Raw genomic sequence first — 19704 nt, forward strand, 5'->3', positions numbered from 1 at the left:
TAGGAATCCAAAAGCCATTTCTAATAAAAACCTACATTTTCAAATGCAATGCAATTTATTTGTGGTAGGAAGAGCTCATTTCATGTGGACTTTGTTGTGCACAATGGGACTTGCTTTTTTCCTAAAGAGTAGTTTTATCTCAGGAACGTTCATTCAGCAAAGTTGTATGGTGTCCATACTTCTGAGGTTCTGTGACACTTTCCATCTCTGACAGATTCTGTTGATTGGCAGCCAGTCATCATGCTCTAGTCTCCCAACATTCTGGCCTGTTCTTATCTTGCCATAAATGCCGTGCCATGCTGCTCTCATAACAGTCAGAAATAGCGTGTGCTGACTGGCTCCTGGTTTTATCAATTGACTCCCCTCCCCCAAAAAGAATCTGAGGAGGAACTGTTCCATTTTCTTACTTCTAAGGCCCGCCCCCCGTTGGCATCATGTAACCTGTCAAAAGGAAAAGAAAGATAAGCGCTTACTATACCACTTCCCCCGTTCAAGGTATTTGGCACACAATAGCCTTATCTGGAAAACTAAGTGCTGATCTTTCAACAATGGGTGCAAGCACTAGTGTAGGCAGGGATCAGGCATTTTCAGCACTGTCCTGTGAGCAGATGATCATGACAAGGTGGTATAAGCACTGTGTCATGTCTATATTTGTGCTTACACAGCTGCATTGTCGGTAGGGAAACTGGTACTGCATTTTCTACTGAAGCTACGTTCTTTACCCTCACTACACAGAGTCCCTCACAGTGGGGAGAGAGAAGTTATCCCCATTTTGTATTTGGGAAAACTGAGACATGGAGAGGGTTGGTAACAGACCTATTATGACACAACAAACGTGAGCTCTGGAGCATCTTGATTCCAAGACTGGCTCTCATTCCATTAGAGGATACTGCCTAATGACTTTACTGGGGAGATGATGTCTCCTTAAATTAGCATCATTTCATTTTGTATTCTGTAGCTCCCAGGAAAATACTGACAAGTTTTACCCCAGCTATATGTGCGAAGTTGTCTATCTGATACTGGAAGTATCTGCACAAATATCTGTGTTACATGGATGATCAAAACACAAACAAAATACCAACTTCCTAAACCTGCTTTTTAATCCTTCCATCTCTATGCATATCCATTCAAGCTCTGTAACGAAGAGAGCACACCATAGGTTAAACACAACTGGAAGCGCCATGCTGTGAATTAAGCAGACATTTTTGATGTGTTGATTTTCCTCATTGGCTTTGCAGCATGATCTGAGCAGGGCTGTCCCTAGCCATTTTAGTGCCCTATGCAGCCCCCCCCCCATGGGGGGCGCCAGGACTGGGTGGGTGGAGGGGAGCTAGTCCCAGGCGTTCACAGGGAGAGGGCTGGGGGGAAGGGGAGAAACCACGCCCCAACCCCAGCCTGCTCCACTCTGCTCCCCAGGCTCCCAGGGAGTGTGGTGAGTGCAGACCCATCCCCTGCAGGGGAGTGGGGGTGGGGCTGGGGCGGAGCAGGGACGGGGGCTATGGGGAAGAGGCGGAGCAGGGTCTGGAGCAGCATGCAGCTGCACAGGGCACCAGGAAATATGGTGCCCCAAATTCCCTGCTGCCCTATGCAGCTGCATACTTTGCATATGGGTAAGGACGGCCATTGGTATGAGCAATTTAAACTCTTGCTCTCAAGCACTAAATCTTGTAACAGGAAAGTACAATCCCCTTTTCAGTTTGCTTTGGCTTTTTTGTGCTGCCTTTTTTCCTTTTCTTTTGGGAATAAGTGATTTGTACCCTGAATTAGTTCCTGCATCTAGCCCTCTGTTCCTCACAATTGTGGTAACAGCAGTGGGGTACACTCAGGGTATCGGCCCAAAGGATCCAGACAGCTGAGCTTTGCTAGAATACAGTGAGCACAAACATGTATTGAGATGGTTTAAAACTAAAAAAAAAAATAGAAGAGTGTAAATGTTCTGTGACATTTGTAGCAAGACAGCTTAATTTATGGCTAGGCTAATCCAAGTCAATAATTTCTTCCCTCCTTTTGCAACCTATCTGGTGCAAATCAGCAATTTTATTTTTTCTCTCTCAAACCAGCCTTTCCTTTCCTCCCCTTTCCCTTTCCCTTTAAGTAGCTGCCTGTGACACTGCATCTTTTTCATACCTGTCTCAGTCCATAAAACTAGTTAAATAGAAAAGAGGGAGAGAGGAAGCTGTTGCAGAAACTGCAAAACCCTCTGAGGAGAGTCCCTCTGATTTAAAAAAAGAAAAAGTATTAGACATCACTTTAGTCACCATAGGTTTGCTTAAACTAGGAGAAAATCTGCATTTTTAAAACGTGTTGGGTAAAATGTAACTAACGTGTTAAAACTTTAGTGTAGACAAGACGTTAGCTGTTAAATGTGAATAGTTGTGAAGAAACCGTCTAGGTGCAATGTAGTTTTAAGCCTGTAAACAACCTGAAACTCTAGCTCTAAAAGGTACGGATGGCCCCATTTGTCTCAGTGGGGGGATGTTGCTGCAAGAGAAGCTGGAATTGTATCCTTGTTCGCCTCGTTTCGTAAAGAGAAGGCTTTTTTCTGCTTGGTTTTTACTTTAGAAGCATCATAAATATCAAGTCCTACCATCTCTGCTTTTGCTGAAGACTCCTTTTATAGCTCACCTTTAAAGGGATTTAAATGTCTGGAGTCTGAATAGATTTACAGTGTTCCCTGTAATTTTGACCTGCAGAACCCTCTGCCTGTATTGTCCTGCATTTGTTGTTGACCTGGTGAACCTGGTTCCTACCCCAGTCCTAAACAGCAACTGACACTTGTGTTATCTTTTTGTAATGTGAACAGATGACCACTAAGAACTGGAATGAGACCAAACTAATTTTCATATATTACCTTAGCGTAAATTTGAATCCAGGACTTCAGATGGAAAAGACATGCTAATTCACTTTATCATTCAGCCCCATATTTTGTTTTTAAACTATTCACCACTGTTTTGCAAAGACGCTTTACAGAAAAGGCAGTGTGTAGAACGGAGGAGCCATCAGCTCCATCTAGAAAGGTTGTATGTCATGCAAAGGCGGCTATGAACACAACTTTGTCCTTCCGACTGCCATCCACAGGGCCAGGAGGGCTCGGAGGCAATGTGCCATAGTATGGCTGGACCTGGCTAATGCTTTTGGATCGGTGCTCCATCAGCACATTTTTGTCATGCTGCGAGAGTTCAGGATGCCTGAAAACTTTCTCCAACTGATCCAGGAACTTTATTAAGGCTGCACCACCACCATCCGCTCTGTGGAAGGAGAGATCCCTGCAATTCCTATCCATAGTGGTGTGACGCAAGGTTGTCCCCTCAGCCCTATCATTTTCAACTTAGCCATGGAGCTGCTCAAACGAGCCATCTTCAGCAAGCCATGCAGTTTTGACCTGTACAGCAACGGCATGAATATCCTGGCCTATGCAGACGATCTGGTCCTGACTGCAGACAATATCAAGTATCTCCAACAAATGCTCGAGATCACCCGATAGGCTGCCAACTGGATGGGACTCCACTTCAGTGTTAGGAAGTGTGCATCCCTGCATATCGATGGCAGTAGAAGGGACTCAGTCCAGGCGACGTCTTTTCAAATGCAGGATCCTATGATATTACTTGAGGACAGGATACCAAGATCTCAGCACACCCATGGGTTTCCATGTCCAGCATACACTTGAGGGATACCATCACGGAGATCCTACAAAATGTGGCCAGGACCCACTCCTCCCTAGTGGTACCATGGCAGAAGACCAATGCCTTGAACATCTTCCTGATCCCCTGTATCTCATTCATCCTGAGGGGATCTGTCATGGCGAAGGTACCTCTGAACAAGGCAGACAGCACCATCAGGCAGCTAGTAAAGAAGTGGATGTTTCTTCCCCAGAGAGCCAGCAATGAACTGGTGTACATCTTGCGCAGGCAGGGCGATGCCAGCGTCCCTCATATGGGTGATCTGTGTGACGTTGCAGTGATCACTCATACCTTCCGCCTTCTGACATGCCTGGACACCAGGGTGAGGAGCATCGCAGAAAGTGCCATGTGGGATGTCATGTAAGAAGCGAATTGCCAGGACCCGCTCCAACCAAGATGTCACCATCTACCTGAGCAGCTCACTGGAAGGCGAATTTGGAAGAGACAGGGGAGACTTTGCTTAGCTCTGAACTCGTGCCCGCAGTGCTACTTGACAACTGGAGAAGCGTATCGGCTGCCACTGGATGTGGTGCAAGAAACGCCAGGAGCTGGGAGTCCCGGTGCCACAGGTGAAGAACATGGACCACACAATTCTCACTCTGAAAGCTAGAACCATGCTGGAGAGGACCCTGAAGGATGCCATCTGCTGCCAGTATGTGGAAAACCTGAAGCAGAAGCCAGACTAGGGCAAGGCACTCGAGATGACGTGCAAGCGGGACACCAGCAACTACTTCCTCCCCGGGGGCAGCTTCACACCATTTGCCGACTGGAGGTTCAACCGCGTTCCACTGAATGGAGCCATCCGCCACGGGAATCGAGACAAGCTATGTAATAAGTACGGCTATGCCAACAGGACACTACCCCATATCCTGTGTAGCTGCAAGCCCCATTCCAGAGCCTGGCAGTTATGACACAACGCCATCCAAGATTGCCTGGTCGGCGCCATCCCACCAACCGTAGGGGAGGTTGCCATAGACTCCACTGTCCCCGGAACTGACAGCCATCTGTGACTGGACATCGTTATCACCAGCAAGGACCGGAAGAAGATCATCATGGTGAAGGTCACAGTGCCCTTCGAGAACAGGACCCCAGCCTTCTGTGATGCGCAGGCTCAAAAGGTGGGGACCCTCTGGCCAACACCTTGAAAGCTAGGGTTTACCAGATTCAGACAGATGCGCTGATCATTGGAGCCCTTTGTGCATGAGACCCCAGTAACAAACCCGTGTTGAGAGAATACAGAATTGGTCAGTGGTACGCTTGGCTGATGCGGCAACTCATGGTGTTGGACGTCATCAAATGGCTGAGGGACATCTACATAGAACACATCACTGGACATCGGCAGTACCAGAAGGGATGAGCTGGAGTGCCAGTGAGAAGTGCAGTGGGGAAAATATTTTCCAAATGGACCATCTACCCTAAATGCTCAATTACTGAGGGATAATCTACACTCATTCCTATATTTGCTTTCTACAACCAACTCTCTGTATAACTTTCATGAGTGATATACCTGAGTTTTCGGATTCTAATATCTAAACTGTATTGTTTAAATGTATTCACCTTAATTTGGGTTGTTGCTGATTATGCACTATATGTATCTTATGACTTTTTAAAACAAACTTTGTATTGTGGATAATCTAAGCACTATACCCAGATGTACAGACACTCTTTTCTTAAGATGTATACTATATATTTTTTTTAACATTAGCTTTAATAACATTTTTAAATCTACAGACCAGATTTATTATCTGAGGTTGCTTTGTTTGCAATGTAGCAGGAGATTACTTGCTCAAAACTTGTTCCCAGAGTTGCACAGATTAATACAAAATATTTGCTTAGCTCCAAGAAGCTTCTCAGACAGGTGAAACAACATGGTCCTTGTCTCCAAAGGGAAAGGCAGGGGGAAGGATGGGTTGCAACAAGGAACAGGGGGACTGACTGGCAAAGTTTGTTGTGGAGCTTTCCAATTTCATGGTTTTTCTCTGGATTTTTTTCTTTTAACTGTACTACTTCATTTTAGCTTCTTCTGAGGAAAGAAGTTTGTTAGCTGAGGGGCAGGAGTAGGGTTTGAGCAGGCCTTTGGAATAAAGGCCAATTTAAAGAGAAACTTCAAGGAGGAAAGGGTGGAGGTGTGGTGGGGTGATTAAGAAATGGGCTGCAGACCTCAGGAGTTATGTGGCAGAAGGCACAGAGGTGTGAGTGAGGGTGAGTGGGTTATTTTGCATTTGTCTTTCCTGAATTTCATCTTGTTTAATATTTTATAAGCATAAAGGCAAGTCCTCGACTTTGACATTTGTGTTACAACAAATGGCACTTACCATGTTTATAAATTGACACCCTGTTTCGACTTTCTGATGTTTTGACTTTTGATGCTTGATTTGACATTGTTCCTATGGGAAAATTGAGTTATGAAGTTTTGACTTAAGATGCGATTTTCAGGAACCAATTGTGTCATAAGTCTGAGGACTGCCTGTACTCTCCATTCCATTATCCCTGGATAATGCTGGTGATGATGCTGGTGTATTAAAACAGGAAGTAAGCACAGCTGTGTTCCACCAGGTCCATTAGGAATGCTGAGCGGAGGAGGGTGGGAGAGAGAGACATGGTTTCCTAATGAAGAAGAACAGAACAGTTAGGGAAAGATGTTAAGCTCAAGTTTCTGAGAGGGGAAAATGTGGGGAGTAGAATGAGAAGTCAAAGTGCACAAGTGTTCCTTTAATGTCTTTACAAGGAAGTAAAGAAGATGTTGATTTGTAGTTGAACTTTTCACTTTGTTGCCCAGCGCTGACTTCTGCTGTTTTGAAGCCCTGGATAGCTCCTCCATGCCAGGAATTATTTTTGGGGATCAAATGGAAAAATGACATTTGCCTGAGGCCTTTCTGTAAAATGTTCTGTCTTTAACCTTATCTGCATAATGTGTGCTGGTGGGAAGTGTCTTTTGAGCCCGGAATTCCCTCCTTGGTTCTGTAACTGGCAGGTGGTGATTGCTGTTTATTTATTAGAACTGTTCATTGCCAAATGTAAACATGTTTGTGCTGATCACAAACTGGGTCACAAACTGCTCTTCAGAGTTAATCTGGATGCTCAGTGGGGAAAAAAATGGAGACGAGAGAGAAACAATATCCTACACTTAGGTCTTTGTCCCAAATTCCAAGGTATAGTCATATAGTAACTTACATTTTTAGTTGGACCTGCTAAAATGATGGTGTGACATTACCCAAGGTACAGTCTGGATGGTTGAACAGCTGTGTTCCCTCAATTCTCCAGCCTGGAGTGCCTTTTACACTGCTTTGCTATGAGAGCAACCATTCCTCATCTGCTCACACACAGCCACCAGCATGTAAATTACCCCCAATATATAAATTACTCCCAGCTGTACTGTATGAGTGCTATGGCCAGCAAATTCTTGAATTACACTGTAGAGTAACACCAGCAAATTCCCAGTCTCAGACTTTCTCCCATGACTGGGCCGTACAAGATGCACATTTCATTCCTGAAGAACACAAGCTCTCATAAAATCCATTATTTTATGAATAGAAAATGATATGCACAAATCCTGCTCTCAAATGGAGTTTCCCAAACACTTCAATCCAAGTACACTGGTTCAGATAGAATAATAAAACAAGTTTATTAACTACAGAGAGATCGATTTTAAGTAATTACAAGTAATAGGCATAAAAGTCAGAATTCGGTTACAAAGAAATAAGATAACATGCAACTACCCCCTAACTTAACAGGCTAAATGAATTAAAAGCAAAAGTCTCTCTCACCATGTTTTAGCATGTCTTACTGGCTGAATGCCTTTCAGACAGGATGCCTCCCTCAGTCCAAAGCTGTTACTATGTTTCTCAGGGGTTGTGGCAGCCATGGGTAGAGAGAAAGGGAATAATAACTTGGGATGTGTCTTCCCCATTCTTATACTTTTCCTCCTCTTTGAGAATCATCTACAGCTTCGGTTCAGGACTCAGAAAGACTGTGGGGATGGGAACCTCCAGCTGTTTCTTTGCTAATATGTACATTTCTTTCACCCTTTTTCCTGCCAAAGAATGGCCACTTAACCAGGTGATAGTCCATTTGATTTAGTTGACACTTGGCTGAGCATCAGTTTGCTTTTTGTCTCAGACAAACTGGTTTGGGCTGCTTCCTCAGATTTTGAATATGTCTTAGGGTATGTCTACACTATGGGATTATTCCGATTTTACAGAAATTGATTTTTGGAAACAGATTGTATAAAATCGAGTGCACGCGGCCACACTAAACACATTAATTCGGCGGTGTGTGTCCTTGTACCGAGGCTAGTGTCAACTTCCAGAGCGTTGCACTGTGGGTAGCTATCCATAGTTCCCACAGTCTTACCCACCCTTTGGAATTCTGGGTTGAGATCCCAATGCCTGAAGAGGCCTAAACTTTGTCGCGGGTGGTTATGGGTAAATGTCGTCAGTCAATCCTCCCTCCATGAAAGCAATGGCAGACAATCATTTCGCACCCTTTCCCCTGGATTGCAGACGCCATAGCACGGCAACCATGGAGCCTGTTCAGCCTTTTTTCACTGTCACCATATGTGTACTGGATGCTGCTGACAGATGTAGTACTGCAATGCTACACAGCAGCATCCCCTTGCCTTTGCAAGTTAGCAAAGATGGTTCCAGCCCTACTGTACTGTCTGCTGCTTTGCAAGTTGACAAAGACGGTTACCAGCCATACTGTACCATCTGCTGCTGTCGGGTGCTCCTGGCCGGCCGCAGTGAGGTCGGTCGGGGCGCCTGGACAAAAATGGGAATGACTGCCCAGGTCATTCTCTTCTTTAAGTTTTGTCTAATGGAGAGTCAGTCCTGCCTAGAATATCAGGCAAGGCTACTAAAGAACCAGAGAGGCAAATGGCCGCTCCGGTTCAGAGCCCTAGACATACCGCAGAAATGATGAGCGGCATGCCATTCTAGAGGGTGCCCCTGCAACAACCCCACCCATTGCTTCCCTTCTCCCCCACCCCTCCTGGGCTACCGTGGCAGTTATCCCCCCATTGTGTGATGAAGTAATAAAGAATGCATGAATTTGAGACAACACTGACTTTATTGCCTCTGCAAGCAGAGATCAAAGTGGGGAGGGGAGGGTGGTTGGCTTACAGCAAAGTAGAGTGAACCACCATTCTGCACTTGCTCAGCCTATAGCTGAAAATGGGAATCTGTGATAAGCACTAGGATAGAAGCACAGGCAGGACTGAACCACACACAAATGGAGAGCCTTTGGTTGACACTGGTAAAATACAAAATGTCCCAGGATATGTATGTTAGGGGACAGTTCCAAACGGCAGCTTAATTTTTTTTATTTGCAGCAAAATGTAGAGGTCTGAGTGTCAGATTGTGAGCCCTGGTAGCAAGGAGTAGGCTGGGATAGGTGCAACTGCGTGGTGCTGCTGACTGGGAGAGCAGCCTGAGACAGAAGCCTCCAGCTGGCATGATATTCCAGGCAGGACTGAATCTCCATTAGACAAAACTTAAAGAAGAGAATGACCTGGAGTCATTCCCATTTTTGCCCAGGCGCCCCCGAACGACCTCATGGAGGTCAGCCAGGAGCACCCAGGGGACAACGATGACGGATACCAGTCATACTGCACCATCTGCTGTCCATAAGGCAAGGGAAGGGAAGGGGATGCTGCTGTGTAGCACTGCAGCACCGCGTCTGCCAGCAGCATCCAGTAGACATACGGTGACATTGAAAAAAGGCGAGAAATGATTTTTTCCCTTTGCTTTCACGGGGGTGGGAAGGGGGTGATGATATATACCCTGAACCACCCACGACAATGTTTTTGACCCTTCAGGCATTGGGAGCTCAGCCCAGAATTCAAATGGTTTTCGGAGAGTGCGGGAACTGTGGGGTGGCTACAGTCATCAGTCGCCCCCTCCCTCCGTGAGCTTCCATTTGATTCTTTGGCTTTCTGGTACACTTGTCTCAGCTCCTTAAGTTTCAGGCAGCACTGTGTTGAGTCCCTGTTGTGGTCTCTGTCCATCATGGCCTTGGAGATTTTTTCAAATGTTTTGGCATTTCATCTTTTGGAATGGAGTTCTGATAGAACAGATTCATCTCCCCATACAGAAATCAGATTCAGTGTCTCCCGTACAGTCCATGCTGGAGCTCTTTTTCGATTCTGGGACTGCTTGGTCACCTGTACCGATCAGCGCTCCACACTGGGCAAACAGGAAATAAAATTCAAAAGTTCGCGGGGCTTTTCCTGTCTATCTGGCCAGTGCATCTGGGTTCAGATTGCTGTCCAGAGTGGTCACAATGGTGCACTGTGGGATAGCTCCTGGAGGCCAATAGCGTTGTATTGCGGCCACACTAACCCTAATTTGAAATGGCAATGTAGATTTCAACGCTACTCCCCTCGTCGGGGAAGAGTACAGAAATCGATTTTAAGAGCCCTTTATGTTGACAAAAATGGCTTCGTTGTGTGGACGGGTGCAGGGCTAATTCGGTTTACTGCTAAATTTGACACAAACTCGTAGTGTAGACCAGGCCCTAGTAACATCATTCAGTAGAATCTTATAACTTTTACAGTGTTGCCACATACATTTTATCTAGGACAGCAAATTGTGAATTTTCAAACGATACTTTACACGACATAGTTTGCACAAAATTTGTCATAGTCTTGTAAAAGGGGTGGACATAGAGATACAGACTGTCACAGATAGATACTTCTTAAATAGCTTCTCTGCAGAGGAGACATTGAAGACTTCTAACGTCAGGTGGTGATGTAAGTTAAGAATAGATATGTTATTGGCAGAGGGGGGACTGTAAATGAAATTGGAAGGTATTAAATTCAAAACTCAGGGCTTGGCTACACTCGAAACTTCAAAGCGCTGCCACGGCAGCGCTTTGAAGTGTGAGTGTGGTCGCAGCACCAGCGCTGGGAGAGAGCTCTCCCAGTGCTGCTTGTACTCCACCTCCTCATGGGGATTAGCTTGCAGTGCTGGGAGCCGCGCTCCCAGCGCTGCGGCACTGTTTACACTGGCGCTTTACGGCACTGTATCTTGCAGCTCTCAAGGGGGTGTTTTTTTCACACCGCTGAGTGAGAAAGTTGCAGCGCTGTAAAGCGCCAGTGTAGCCAAGGCCTCATAAAAGGAAATATGTTTCACACAGCACACAGTCTGTAGAACTCATTGACACAATGTAACATTGAGGCCAAGACATTTGCAGGTTTAAAAAAGGGATTATACCGCTATGCAGAATGCAAGAATATCCCGTGCTCTATAAATACTTAGGGTATGGCTACACTTGAAATTTCAAAGCGCTGCCGCGGCAGCGCTGTGGGAGCCCTGCCGCGGCAGTGTTTTGAAGTGTGTGTGGTCGGAGCCCAGCACTGGGAGAGAGCTCTCCCAGCGCTGCACGTAAACCACATCCCTTATGGGTGTAGCTTGCAGCGCTGGGAGCCGTGCTCCCAGCGCTGCGGCACTGATTACACTGAGGCTTTACAGCGCTGTATCTTGCAGCGCTCGGGGGTGTTTTTTCACACCCCTGAGCGTGAAAGTTGCAGTTCTGTAAAGTGCCAGTGTAGCCAAGCCCTTAGACAAACAAAACCACAACAACAAAGATCCCAAGAATTTTGGAAAGGGCCTAGCCCGACCAAGGGTGTGAGCCCAGCTTCTAACTGTTGGAGATTAGGAGAAAAATATTTCCTGCGGGCTATGATCCCATAAATGCCTACTGTAGAGTGTTGTGAACCTCCTTCTGAAGCAAATGGTACTGGGCTGGGAAAGTGACAGGATACTGAACGAGGTGGGTCACTGACCTGACCCAGTGTGGCAAATCCTATTGTGTTTGTAAAATAAAGAGGAATTTCTGTCTGACAAGATGAGGTCTACTATAGAAATCTTCTGTATTGGATTCAGCATCTTTTGACTTAAAAAGTGTAGCTATACAATTTTTAGTAATTCTGAGGATATTTTAGTACTGTCAACACGAGACCCCCAGAAGTCCAACATGCTAGCGCAGCTTTTTTTTCCTCCCTGCCCCAATACATTGGATGCTTAAGGGTCCAGTCATCCTGTTCTCTAATGTGTTTTGGTGGTCTGTAGCACACACCAGCTAATACCTCATTTTGTGCTGTACCTATTAGGACACTTATCCATAAGCATTCTAGATCACTTTCTTCCAAATTGCCAGTGACTTGGAAATAAGTAGTATTGTTTTTGAAATAGACTGCTGCTATCTCTCCTCTTTTGCTCACTTGATCCTTCCTTAAATGGTTGTAACCATTGATATTAACATTCATATCATACAAATCCTCTGTTCACGTTTTGGTAATATAAGATAGGGTGAATTTATGCTCATAAATAAGCAATTCCAGTTCCTCTGTTTATTATCCTGGGTTCTAGCATTGGTGTATAGGCAATTAAAGAATTTCTTCTCTTTACATCTTTTGGTATCTTGATTAATTTTTCTCTCTGCATCTTGATTTTATGCTAATTAAGTGCTAAATAAGTGCTCGTTTGTTTCCTGTTTTCACCTTTGCATTTTGTTGTTCGTTTAATGCACTCCTGAGCAGTCTAGCCAGCCTGTCCCCTAGCAGATGGGTTCCCTTTCTTCTGAGGTGGAGGCCTACCAAACTGTGTAGCCCCTGACCTCACACAGGGTGGGCCAGTGTTCCACAGAACCCTCCATCTTGCAACATATACCTAACCAGCCATTCACTTCCAGGATCCTTCCATCTTCCTTTACTTATGAGACGTGAAAGATCTCCAAGAAGATTACTTGGACATTCTTCATTTTCAGCATCCTTCCAGGTTCCCTGAAGCACATAGACTGTATTAGCTATCTCATGGTGCAGTATTGAGGAAAGCCATGGATTGTCTTGTAGGTATTTTTAAATGCTGCAATAAAGCTTAATTGATTGAGTCTTAATATGTGGTTATGGCAAAACTGGCACACACTGAATTTTCATTCAATTTATCTTCCATTTAAAGAGAAGTAAAATTTATCAGATTTTGGATCTAAGCCTATCTATCACTGTTCCTTTTAAATGTTTTCTTTGCCTAATTCTTTGCCGTCACTTGGGGGTTGTCAGCCTGTCCACACTGCTTGAGCCTTGTTGCAGTGAAAGGTGGAATTTAGTGGAATTTAGCAGGGTGTGATACTGTTTTGGTTTGAAGTTCATTAGTGAAGGCTGTGTTGGGACCTAGGGCTGAAACAGCAGACCAGATTAGAGTGAGTCTATTTAGGAGAGCTTTGTAACACTAGAATAACAGGGGATACTGTTGGCCAGCCTGGAGGTATACTGGTTGGAGCTGTGGTGGGGCAGAGAAGAGGCTTATTCATTCTAGCACAGGGGTAGGCAACCTAGGGCACACGTGCCGAAGGTGGCACATGAGGTGATTTTCAGTGACACACTCACTACCCTGGTCCTGGCCACCGGTCCGGGGCCTCTGCATTTTAATTTAATTTTAAATGAAGCTTCTTAAACATTTTTAAAAACCTTATTTACTTAACATACAACAATAGTTTATAGACTTATAGAAAGAGGCCTTCTAAAAACGTTAAAATGTATTACTGGCACACACAACCTGAAATTAGAGTGAATAAATGAAGACTCGGCACACTACTTCTGAAAGGTTGCCGACCCCTGTTCTAGCATATGCTTCTGTCCCACATTATTCTTGATTCAGACAGTGTTTGTCAATTATACGTTTTCTCCCTAGCTCCTTGACTGGTGTTATCTCACAGTCCCAGTGATGTGACATGAGGCATGTTAGATTAAGTCTGCCTGTGGGGTGTTGGGGGGACACTGTGAAAACCAAGAGAGAAGAAAAGCCATTTCATGGAAATGTCCCAGCAGAATGCATTTAGAGGCTGGGACAATAGCTGTTACTTAAGGCTGATGGATTATTTTATAATGTACTGGGGTGAAATTAATGCTACTGAAAGAGACTGACTACTCAAAATATTTTCTCCATTCACACTGGCAATATTTTTATGACAGTCCTTTTATAACATATTTCTGTCGTGCACAATAGCTTATTGTTCTGTATCTTTATTCTCGGACCTCCTTTCTTAGATTTGGATGCAGATGAAAACTGAGACTTTTTGTTTAGGCAGCTTAGAAGATAAATTTGTAGCTGAAATCCTCCCATCCCATGCAGAAACCTCTGCTGCTGCTGGGATTCAGAAGACATCAGCCAAGCATTGTGTGACAAAGTTCCTCCTCTACGTTGGTGGGTCCTGCGTTTATTGGCAGATTTGCTCGCCTCACAGATTCACCATGTGGGTCGGGAAATAGCCCAGAGACCTTCCCCTCTGGTAGAACCCACAGTCCAGGTCAATTCTTCCTGTGTTTGATCAGGAGTTGGGAGGTTTGGGGGGAACCCGGGCCTGCCTTCTAGTCCGGGTTCCAGCCCAGGGCCCTGTGGACTACAGCTGTCTAGAGTGCCTCCTGGTACAGTTGTGCAACAGCTACAACTCCCTGGGCTACTTCCCCATGGCCTCCTCCCAACATCTTCTTTATCCTCACCACAGGACCTTTCTCCTGGTGCCTGATAAGGCTTGTACTCTTCAGTCTTCCAGCAATATGTATTCTCACTCTCAGCTCCTCGTGCCTCTTGCTCCCAGCTCCTCGCATGCATGCCACAAACTGAAGTGAGGTCCTTTTTAAACTCGAGTGCCCTGATTAGCTAGCCTGTCCTAATTGATTCTAGCAGTTTCGTAATTGGCTCCAGGTGTCTTAATTATCCTGCCTGTCTTAATTGGTTCTAGCAGGTTCCTAGTGCAGCCCCTGCTCTGATCACTCAGAGAACAGAAAATGACTCATCCAGTGACCAGTATATTTGCCCTTTACCAGACTCCTGTACCCCACTGATCTGGGTCTGTCACAATTGTTAAAGATGCAGATATAGCTAGAAGGGGTGTATTGAGGAGATGGAGGGAGCAGCTGGTATTTTCTACACCTGTGATTTAAGAAAGATGGGCCTGATGCTTAAGACATTTCTGACTGCAGCCACCTTTTTGGAAATGAAATTGGGTCCCTCCACTTCAGTTCTCGCCCCCATAGTAACAATAATAACAATAGTAGTAGTTAGCACCTAAGTTCCCTCTAAGCTGAGCACCTGCTCAGCAGCCTATTAATCGCCGCACAGGCACTTAGGGCTATGGGGGGGAGAGATGCCTCTCCCCTAGTCTCAGACCTGCTGCAGCTGAGGGAGAGGTGTGCCCCTTCCCATACCCAAACCCAGCTCTGGCTCAGACCTGCCACAGTGGGGAGAGGCGCCCCTCTCACAGCCCCAACCCAGCCCCGGCCTGGAGCTTCTGCAGCTGGGGGAAAGGCACCCATCCCCTGGTCCCATCCCAGCCCTGGAGCTGCCACAGCAGGGAGAGGCACCTCTCTCCCCTCACCAGTCCAGGTGCTTCTTCACGGGGTGAGAGCTGTAGCCCTAGGGCAGCTTGCATCCCAAACCCCTCATTCCTGGCCTCACCCCAGAACCTGCAGCCCCAGCCAGAGCCCTCACCCCCTCCTCCCGCACTCCAACCCCCCTGTTCCAGACCTGAGCCCCCTCCTGCACCATGAACCCCTCATCCCCGGTCCCACCCCAGAGCCCTCCCCTCAGCCGGAGCCCTCTGCCATATGCTGAACCCTTCAGCCCCACCCCCACCACATGAATTTTGTTATGTGCACCAATGTGGAGGTAATGTGTCGCACATCACCTCCATATTGGTGCACATAACAAAATCCATTCCGAACATGTGTGGGAAACATTAAAGGGAACATTGGTTAGACCTGATCTACACTACAAAGTTAGGCTGACATAAGCCGCATTAGGTCCATTTAATAATGTATGTGTCTACACTGCTGAGTCCCTTCCACCAACCTAAGTGGCCTGTAAAGCCGACTTCTGTACTCCACCTCTGCGAGAGGTATAGCGCTTGATTCAACATCCGTGGGTCGACATGGGGATAGTGTAGACACTCTGTTGCATAATTTGAATGAATTGGCCTACAGGAGCTGTCCCACAGTGCTCTTCTGTGACCACTCTGGAGAGCATTTTCAACTCCACTGCACGTCAGTCAGGTACACAGGAAACAGTCGCTCTCCTGTTAAGGCCCTGGGAACTTTTGAATTTTCATTTCCTGTTTGATCAGTGTGAAGAGCTCACCAGCACAGCTGATCATGGAGACTCAAGGCTGCAAAGGCACTCCTGCATGGAGTACACAGGAGGTCTTGGGTCTTATTGCTGTGTGGGGAGAAGAGTCTGTGCAGGCAAAGCTCCGATCCAGCAGAAGAAATGCTGACATCTATGCCAAGATTGCACGGGGTATGGGGGAGAAGGGCTACACCAGAGACATGCAGCAGTGTCATGTGAAAATAAAGGAGCTTCGGAAAGCATACCAGAAGACAAGGGAGGTGAACAGTCGTTCTGGTTCTGCCCCACAGATATGGCGCTTTTATGAGGCGCTGCATGTGATTCTCGGTGGTGACCCCACCACTAACCCAGAACGCTCTGTGGATACCTACCAGGAGCCCTGAGCGACCTCAAGCAACAGCGAGGAGGCCATTGTTGATGAGGAGGAGAAGGAGACTGTGAGGCAGGCAAGCAGAGGATTGATTCTTCCCGACAGCCAAGAACTGTTTTTAACCCTGGAGCCCATCCCTTCACAGGACCAGTTGGCGGTGGAGCGTCGTGATGAGGAAGTCATCTCTGGTGAGTACTTGTTTCCAATCAAACTGTAGGGGTTACGTGCTATTATATTTATGTTTAATCTGAACAAAAAAGTAAGTGTAGTGGGTATCAGTGGCCACTCCATCTATACAGAGGGTGCTCTCTGAAAAAGACTGTTTATGTGCAAGGGGATGGCACGGGAATCTTCCATGGAGATCTCTAGGAAGCTCTCATGGAGGTACTCTGCAATCCTTTGCAGAAGGTTTCTGGGAAGGGCTGCCTTATTTCACCCACCACGGTAGGACACTTTCCTGCGCCATTCCAGTATTAACTCTGCTGGCATCATTGCAGCACACAGCATTGCAGCATAAAGACCAGGTCTGTTCCCAGACGCTTGCAACATCTGCTCCCTTGCAGCCTCTGTTACCCTGAGGAGAGTGATATCACATAGGACCACCTAGGGGAAATGGGGGAAGTTTTCAATGCTAGCCCTTAAACCACAAACAGTTCAATAAGTAATCTGCCCCATTTGGTGAAATCTGAGTCACACAACCATGCTTTCCCAAACGTGCTGTGGTTGGAAGGGATCACCATGTATTGCAAACAGCATTGGAAAAAAAGTGGGAGGGGGAGGGGCGGTTTCCTGTTTGTATCCCTCCCACCCCGACCCAGTGCTGCTTTTGTGAAAAACAGACTATTTGGGGGGCTTTACACTGATGCCTGTCCTCAAGTACCATCCAGGTTGCTAGAGGAAAGGGGACTTTTCTCAAGTTCCAACCTGTGATCCCAAGGATGTCTTCACAAAAGCAGCAGCACAACACCTCTCGCCCAGGCCTTGTGGCCTTACCAAGGCTGAAGCAGCAAACCGATTCTTGCAATAGCCAATGCTTGTGATTACGTTGTGGATTGCAGTGAAGTGTATTGAGGGGTAGGTTTTTTATTTAAAAAAATCTACCTCGCACCAGAAACAATATATGCACTGTCAGTGCTACCCTGGTGCTTTGATTTCATTACAGCTGAAACCTTGTCTGTCGGCGCATCCTCTAGACCAGGACAGAGACTTTCCCAGATTAGAAGGTGGAAAAAGACGACTTGGGAGGACATGTTCAATGAGTTAATGTGCACCTCCGACAGTGACAAGATGGAGCTCAGAGCATGGAGGATTATACTGTCTGAAAACCAGGACATGGACAGGAGAGCATGCAGGGAGCACGAGCATGCCACGCAGGAAGAGATGCTATGGATTATGAAGGAGCAATCAGACATGTTGAGGTTCAAGAAAGACAGCTGGATGCTGGAGTCTCTCTGCAGCCTATGCTGAACCTGCTGCTATCATCGCCCAGTTCTACAGCCTCCTCCCCCAAATGTCCTATGAGGCGGGGGGAAGTTCGGTATCCCTTGCACTCAACACCAGGGGAGGGTAGAAGGACCAGAAGGTGCCCAGTCCCACACCTTTGATAGTTATTGCAGTGCAATTGTAAAGCGAGCTGTCCTTGTTTCTCCCCACACAGCATTATCAGCCATCTTGCCCCAGGTTTTTCTTTGCTGTTTGTGTGCGTGTGCATAATAAAACTTAATGTATTGAGGAGAAAAGGCTCTTTATTCATTCAACACATGGTGATTGGTGGGGGTGGAGTTTACAGGGGAGAAAATGCAATGGAGGTGACAATTTGGTAAGGAACAACACAGATAAATGTCACATCACTCTGGCTCATTGCTGAAACTGGTTTTCAAAGCCTCACGGAGAAAGAGAGCTCCTCAGTGTGGTCTTTTTATTGCTCTCATGTCTGCCTGCTCAAAATTGACTTCCAGGCAATCTGTCTCCACCCCCGACCCCACCAAAAACTTTTCTCCCTTTGTTTCACAGATACTATGGAGCACACAGCAGGCAGCAATAACAGTGCATGGAGATGCATGGGATTCTTCTGTCCTAAGTGCAGGACTCTGCACTTATCCTTGTTGAGCCTCATCAGATTTCTTTTGGCCCAATCCTCCAATTTGTCTAGGTCATTCTGGACCCTATCCCAGCCCTCCAGCATAGCTACCTCTCCCCCCAGCTTAGTGTCATCTGCGAACTTGCTGACGGTGCAATCCATCCCATCATCTAGATCATGAATGAAGATATTGAATAAAACCGGCCCCAGGATCGACCCCTGGGGTACTCTGATACAGGCTGCCAACTAGACATCAAGTTGTTGATCACTACCCATTGAGTCCGACGATCTAGCCAGCTTTCTATCCACCTTATAGTCCATTCATCCAATCCATACTTTTTTAACTTGCTGTCAAGAATACTGTGGGAGACCGTATCAAAAACTTTGCTAAAGTCGAGATACATCACGTCCACTGCCTTCCCCATACCCACAGAGCCAGTTATCTCATCATAGAAGGCAATCAGGTTGGTCAGGCATGACTTGCCCTTGGTGAATCCATGTTGACTGTTCCTGATCACCTTCCTCTCCTCCAAGTGCTTCAAAATGGATTCCCTGAGGACCTGCTCCATGATTTGTCCAGGGACTGAGGTGTGGCTGACTAGTCTGTAATTCCCCAGATTCTCCTTCTTCCTTTTTTTAAAGATGGGCACTATATCTGCCTTTTCCCAATCGTCTGGGACCTCCCCCAGTCACGATGAGTTTTCTAAGATAATGGCCAATGGCTCTGCAATCACATCAGCCAACTCCCTCAGCACCCTCGGATGCACTGCATCCGGCCCCATGGACTTGTGCATGTCCAGCTTTTCTAAATAGTCCTTAACCTGTTCTTTCACCACTGAGGGCGACTCACCTCCTTCCCATACTGGGTTGCCTAGTGCAACAGTCTGGGAGCTGACCTTGTCTGTGAAGACCGAGGCAAAAAAACCATTGAGTTCTTCAGCCTTTTCCACATCATCTGTCACTAGGTTGCCTCTTCCCTTCAGTAAGGGTCCCACATTTTTCCTGACCACCTTCTTGTTGCTTACATACCTGTAGAAACTCTTCTTGTTACCCTTCACATCCTTTGCTAGCTTCAACTCCAATTGTGCTTTGTCCTTCCTGACTACACTCCTGCATGCTCAAGCAGTATTTTTATACTCCTCCTTAGTCATCTGTCCAAGTTTCCATTTCTTGTAGGCTTCCTTTTTGTGGTTAACCTCACTGAAGCGTTCTCTGTTAAGCCAAGTTGGTTGCCTGCCATATTTGCTATTCTTTCTGCACATTGAGATGGTTTGTTCCTGCACATTCAATAAGGCTTCTTTAAAATACAGCCAGCTCTCCTGGACTCCTTTCCCCCTCATATTAGCCACCCACTTCTAATTCTCCTACAAAGTCTTCCCCCTTTGTAAGCAGCAGGATACCTGGGCAGGGAGGATCCCAAAAGAAAAGAAAAAGGGGGGGGGTGGAGTGTTA

General features: G+C 46.4%; 1 protein-coding gene across 9 annotated transcripts in view; it reads left to right on the forward strand.

Moving 5' to 3' along the window:
* The window catches only part of NDST2 (N-deacetylase and N-sulfotransferase 2), a 240307-nt gene that overhangs the window by 15321 nt on the left and 205282 nt on the right, over positions 1-19704 (forward strand). For 3 of the 9 annotated variants that reach the window (XM_030568394.1, XM_030568391.1, XM_030568399.1), the window contains exon 1: positions 15983-16360. The exons of 5 other annotated variants lie outside the window; for them this stretch is intronic. The gene's annotated coding sequence lies outside the window, so the exon portion shown is untranslated. Of the gene's footprint in view, positions 1-15982; positions 16361-19704 lie in introns of those variants that run through there. One more of the 9 variants, XM_030568393.1, reaches the window with a different exon arrangement.

This window comes from Gopherus evgoodei, chromosome 7, assembly GCF_007399415.2.
Source record: "Gopherus evgoodei ecotype Sinaloan lineage chromosome 7, rGopEvg1_v1.p, whole genome shotgun sequence".
Taxonomy (NCBI): Eukaryota; Metazoa; Chordata; order Testudines; family Testudinidae; genus Gopherus; species Gopherus evgoodei.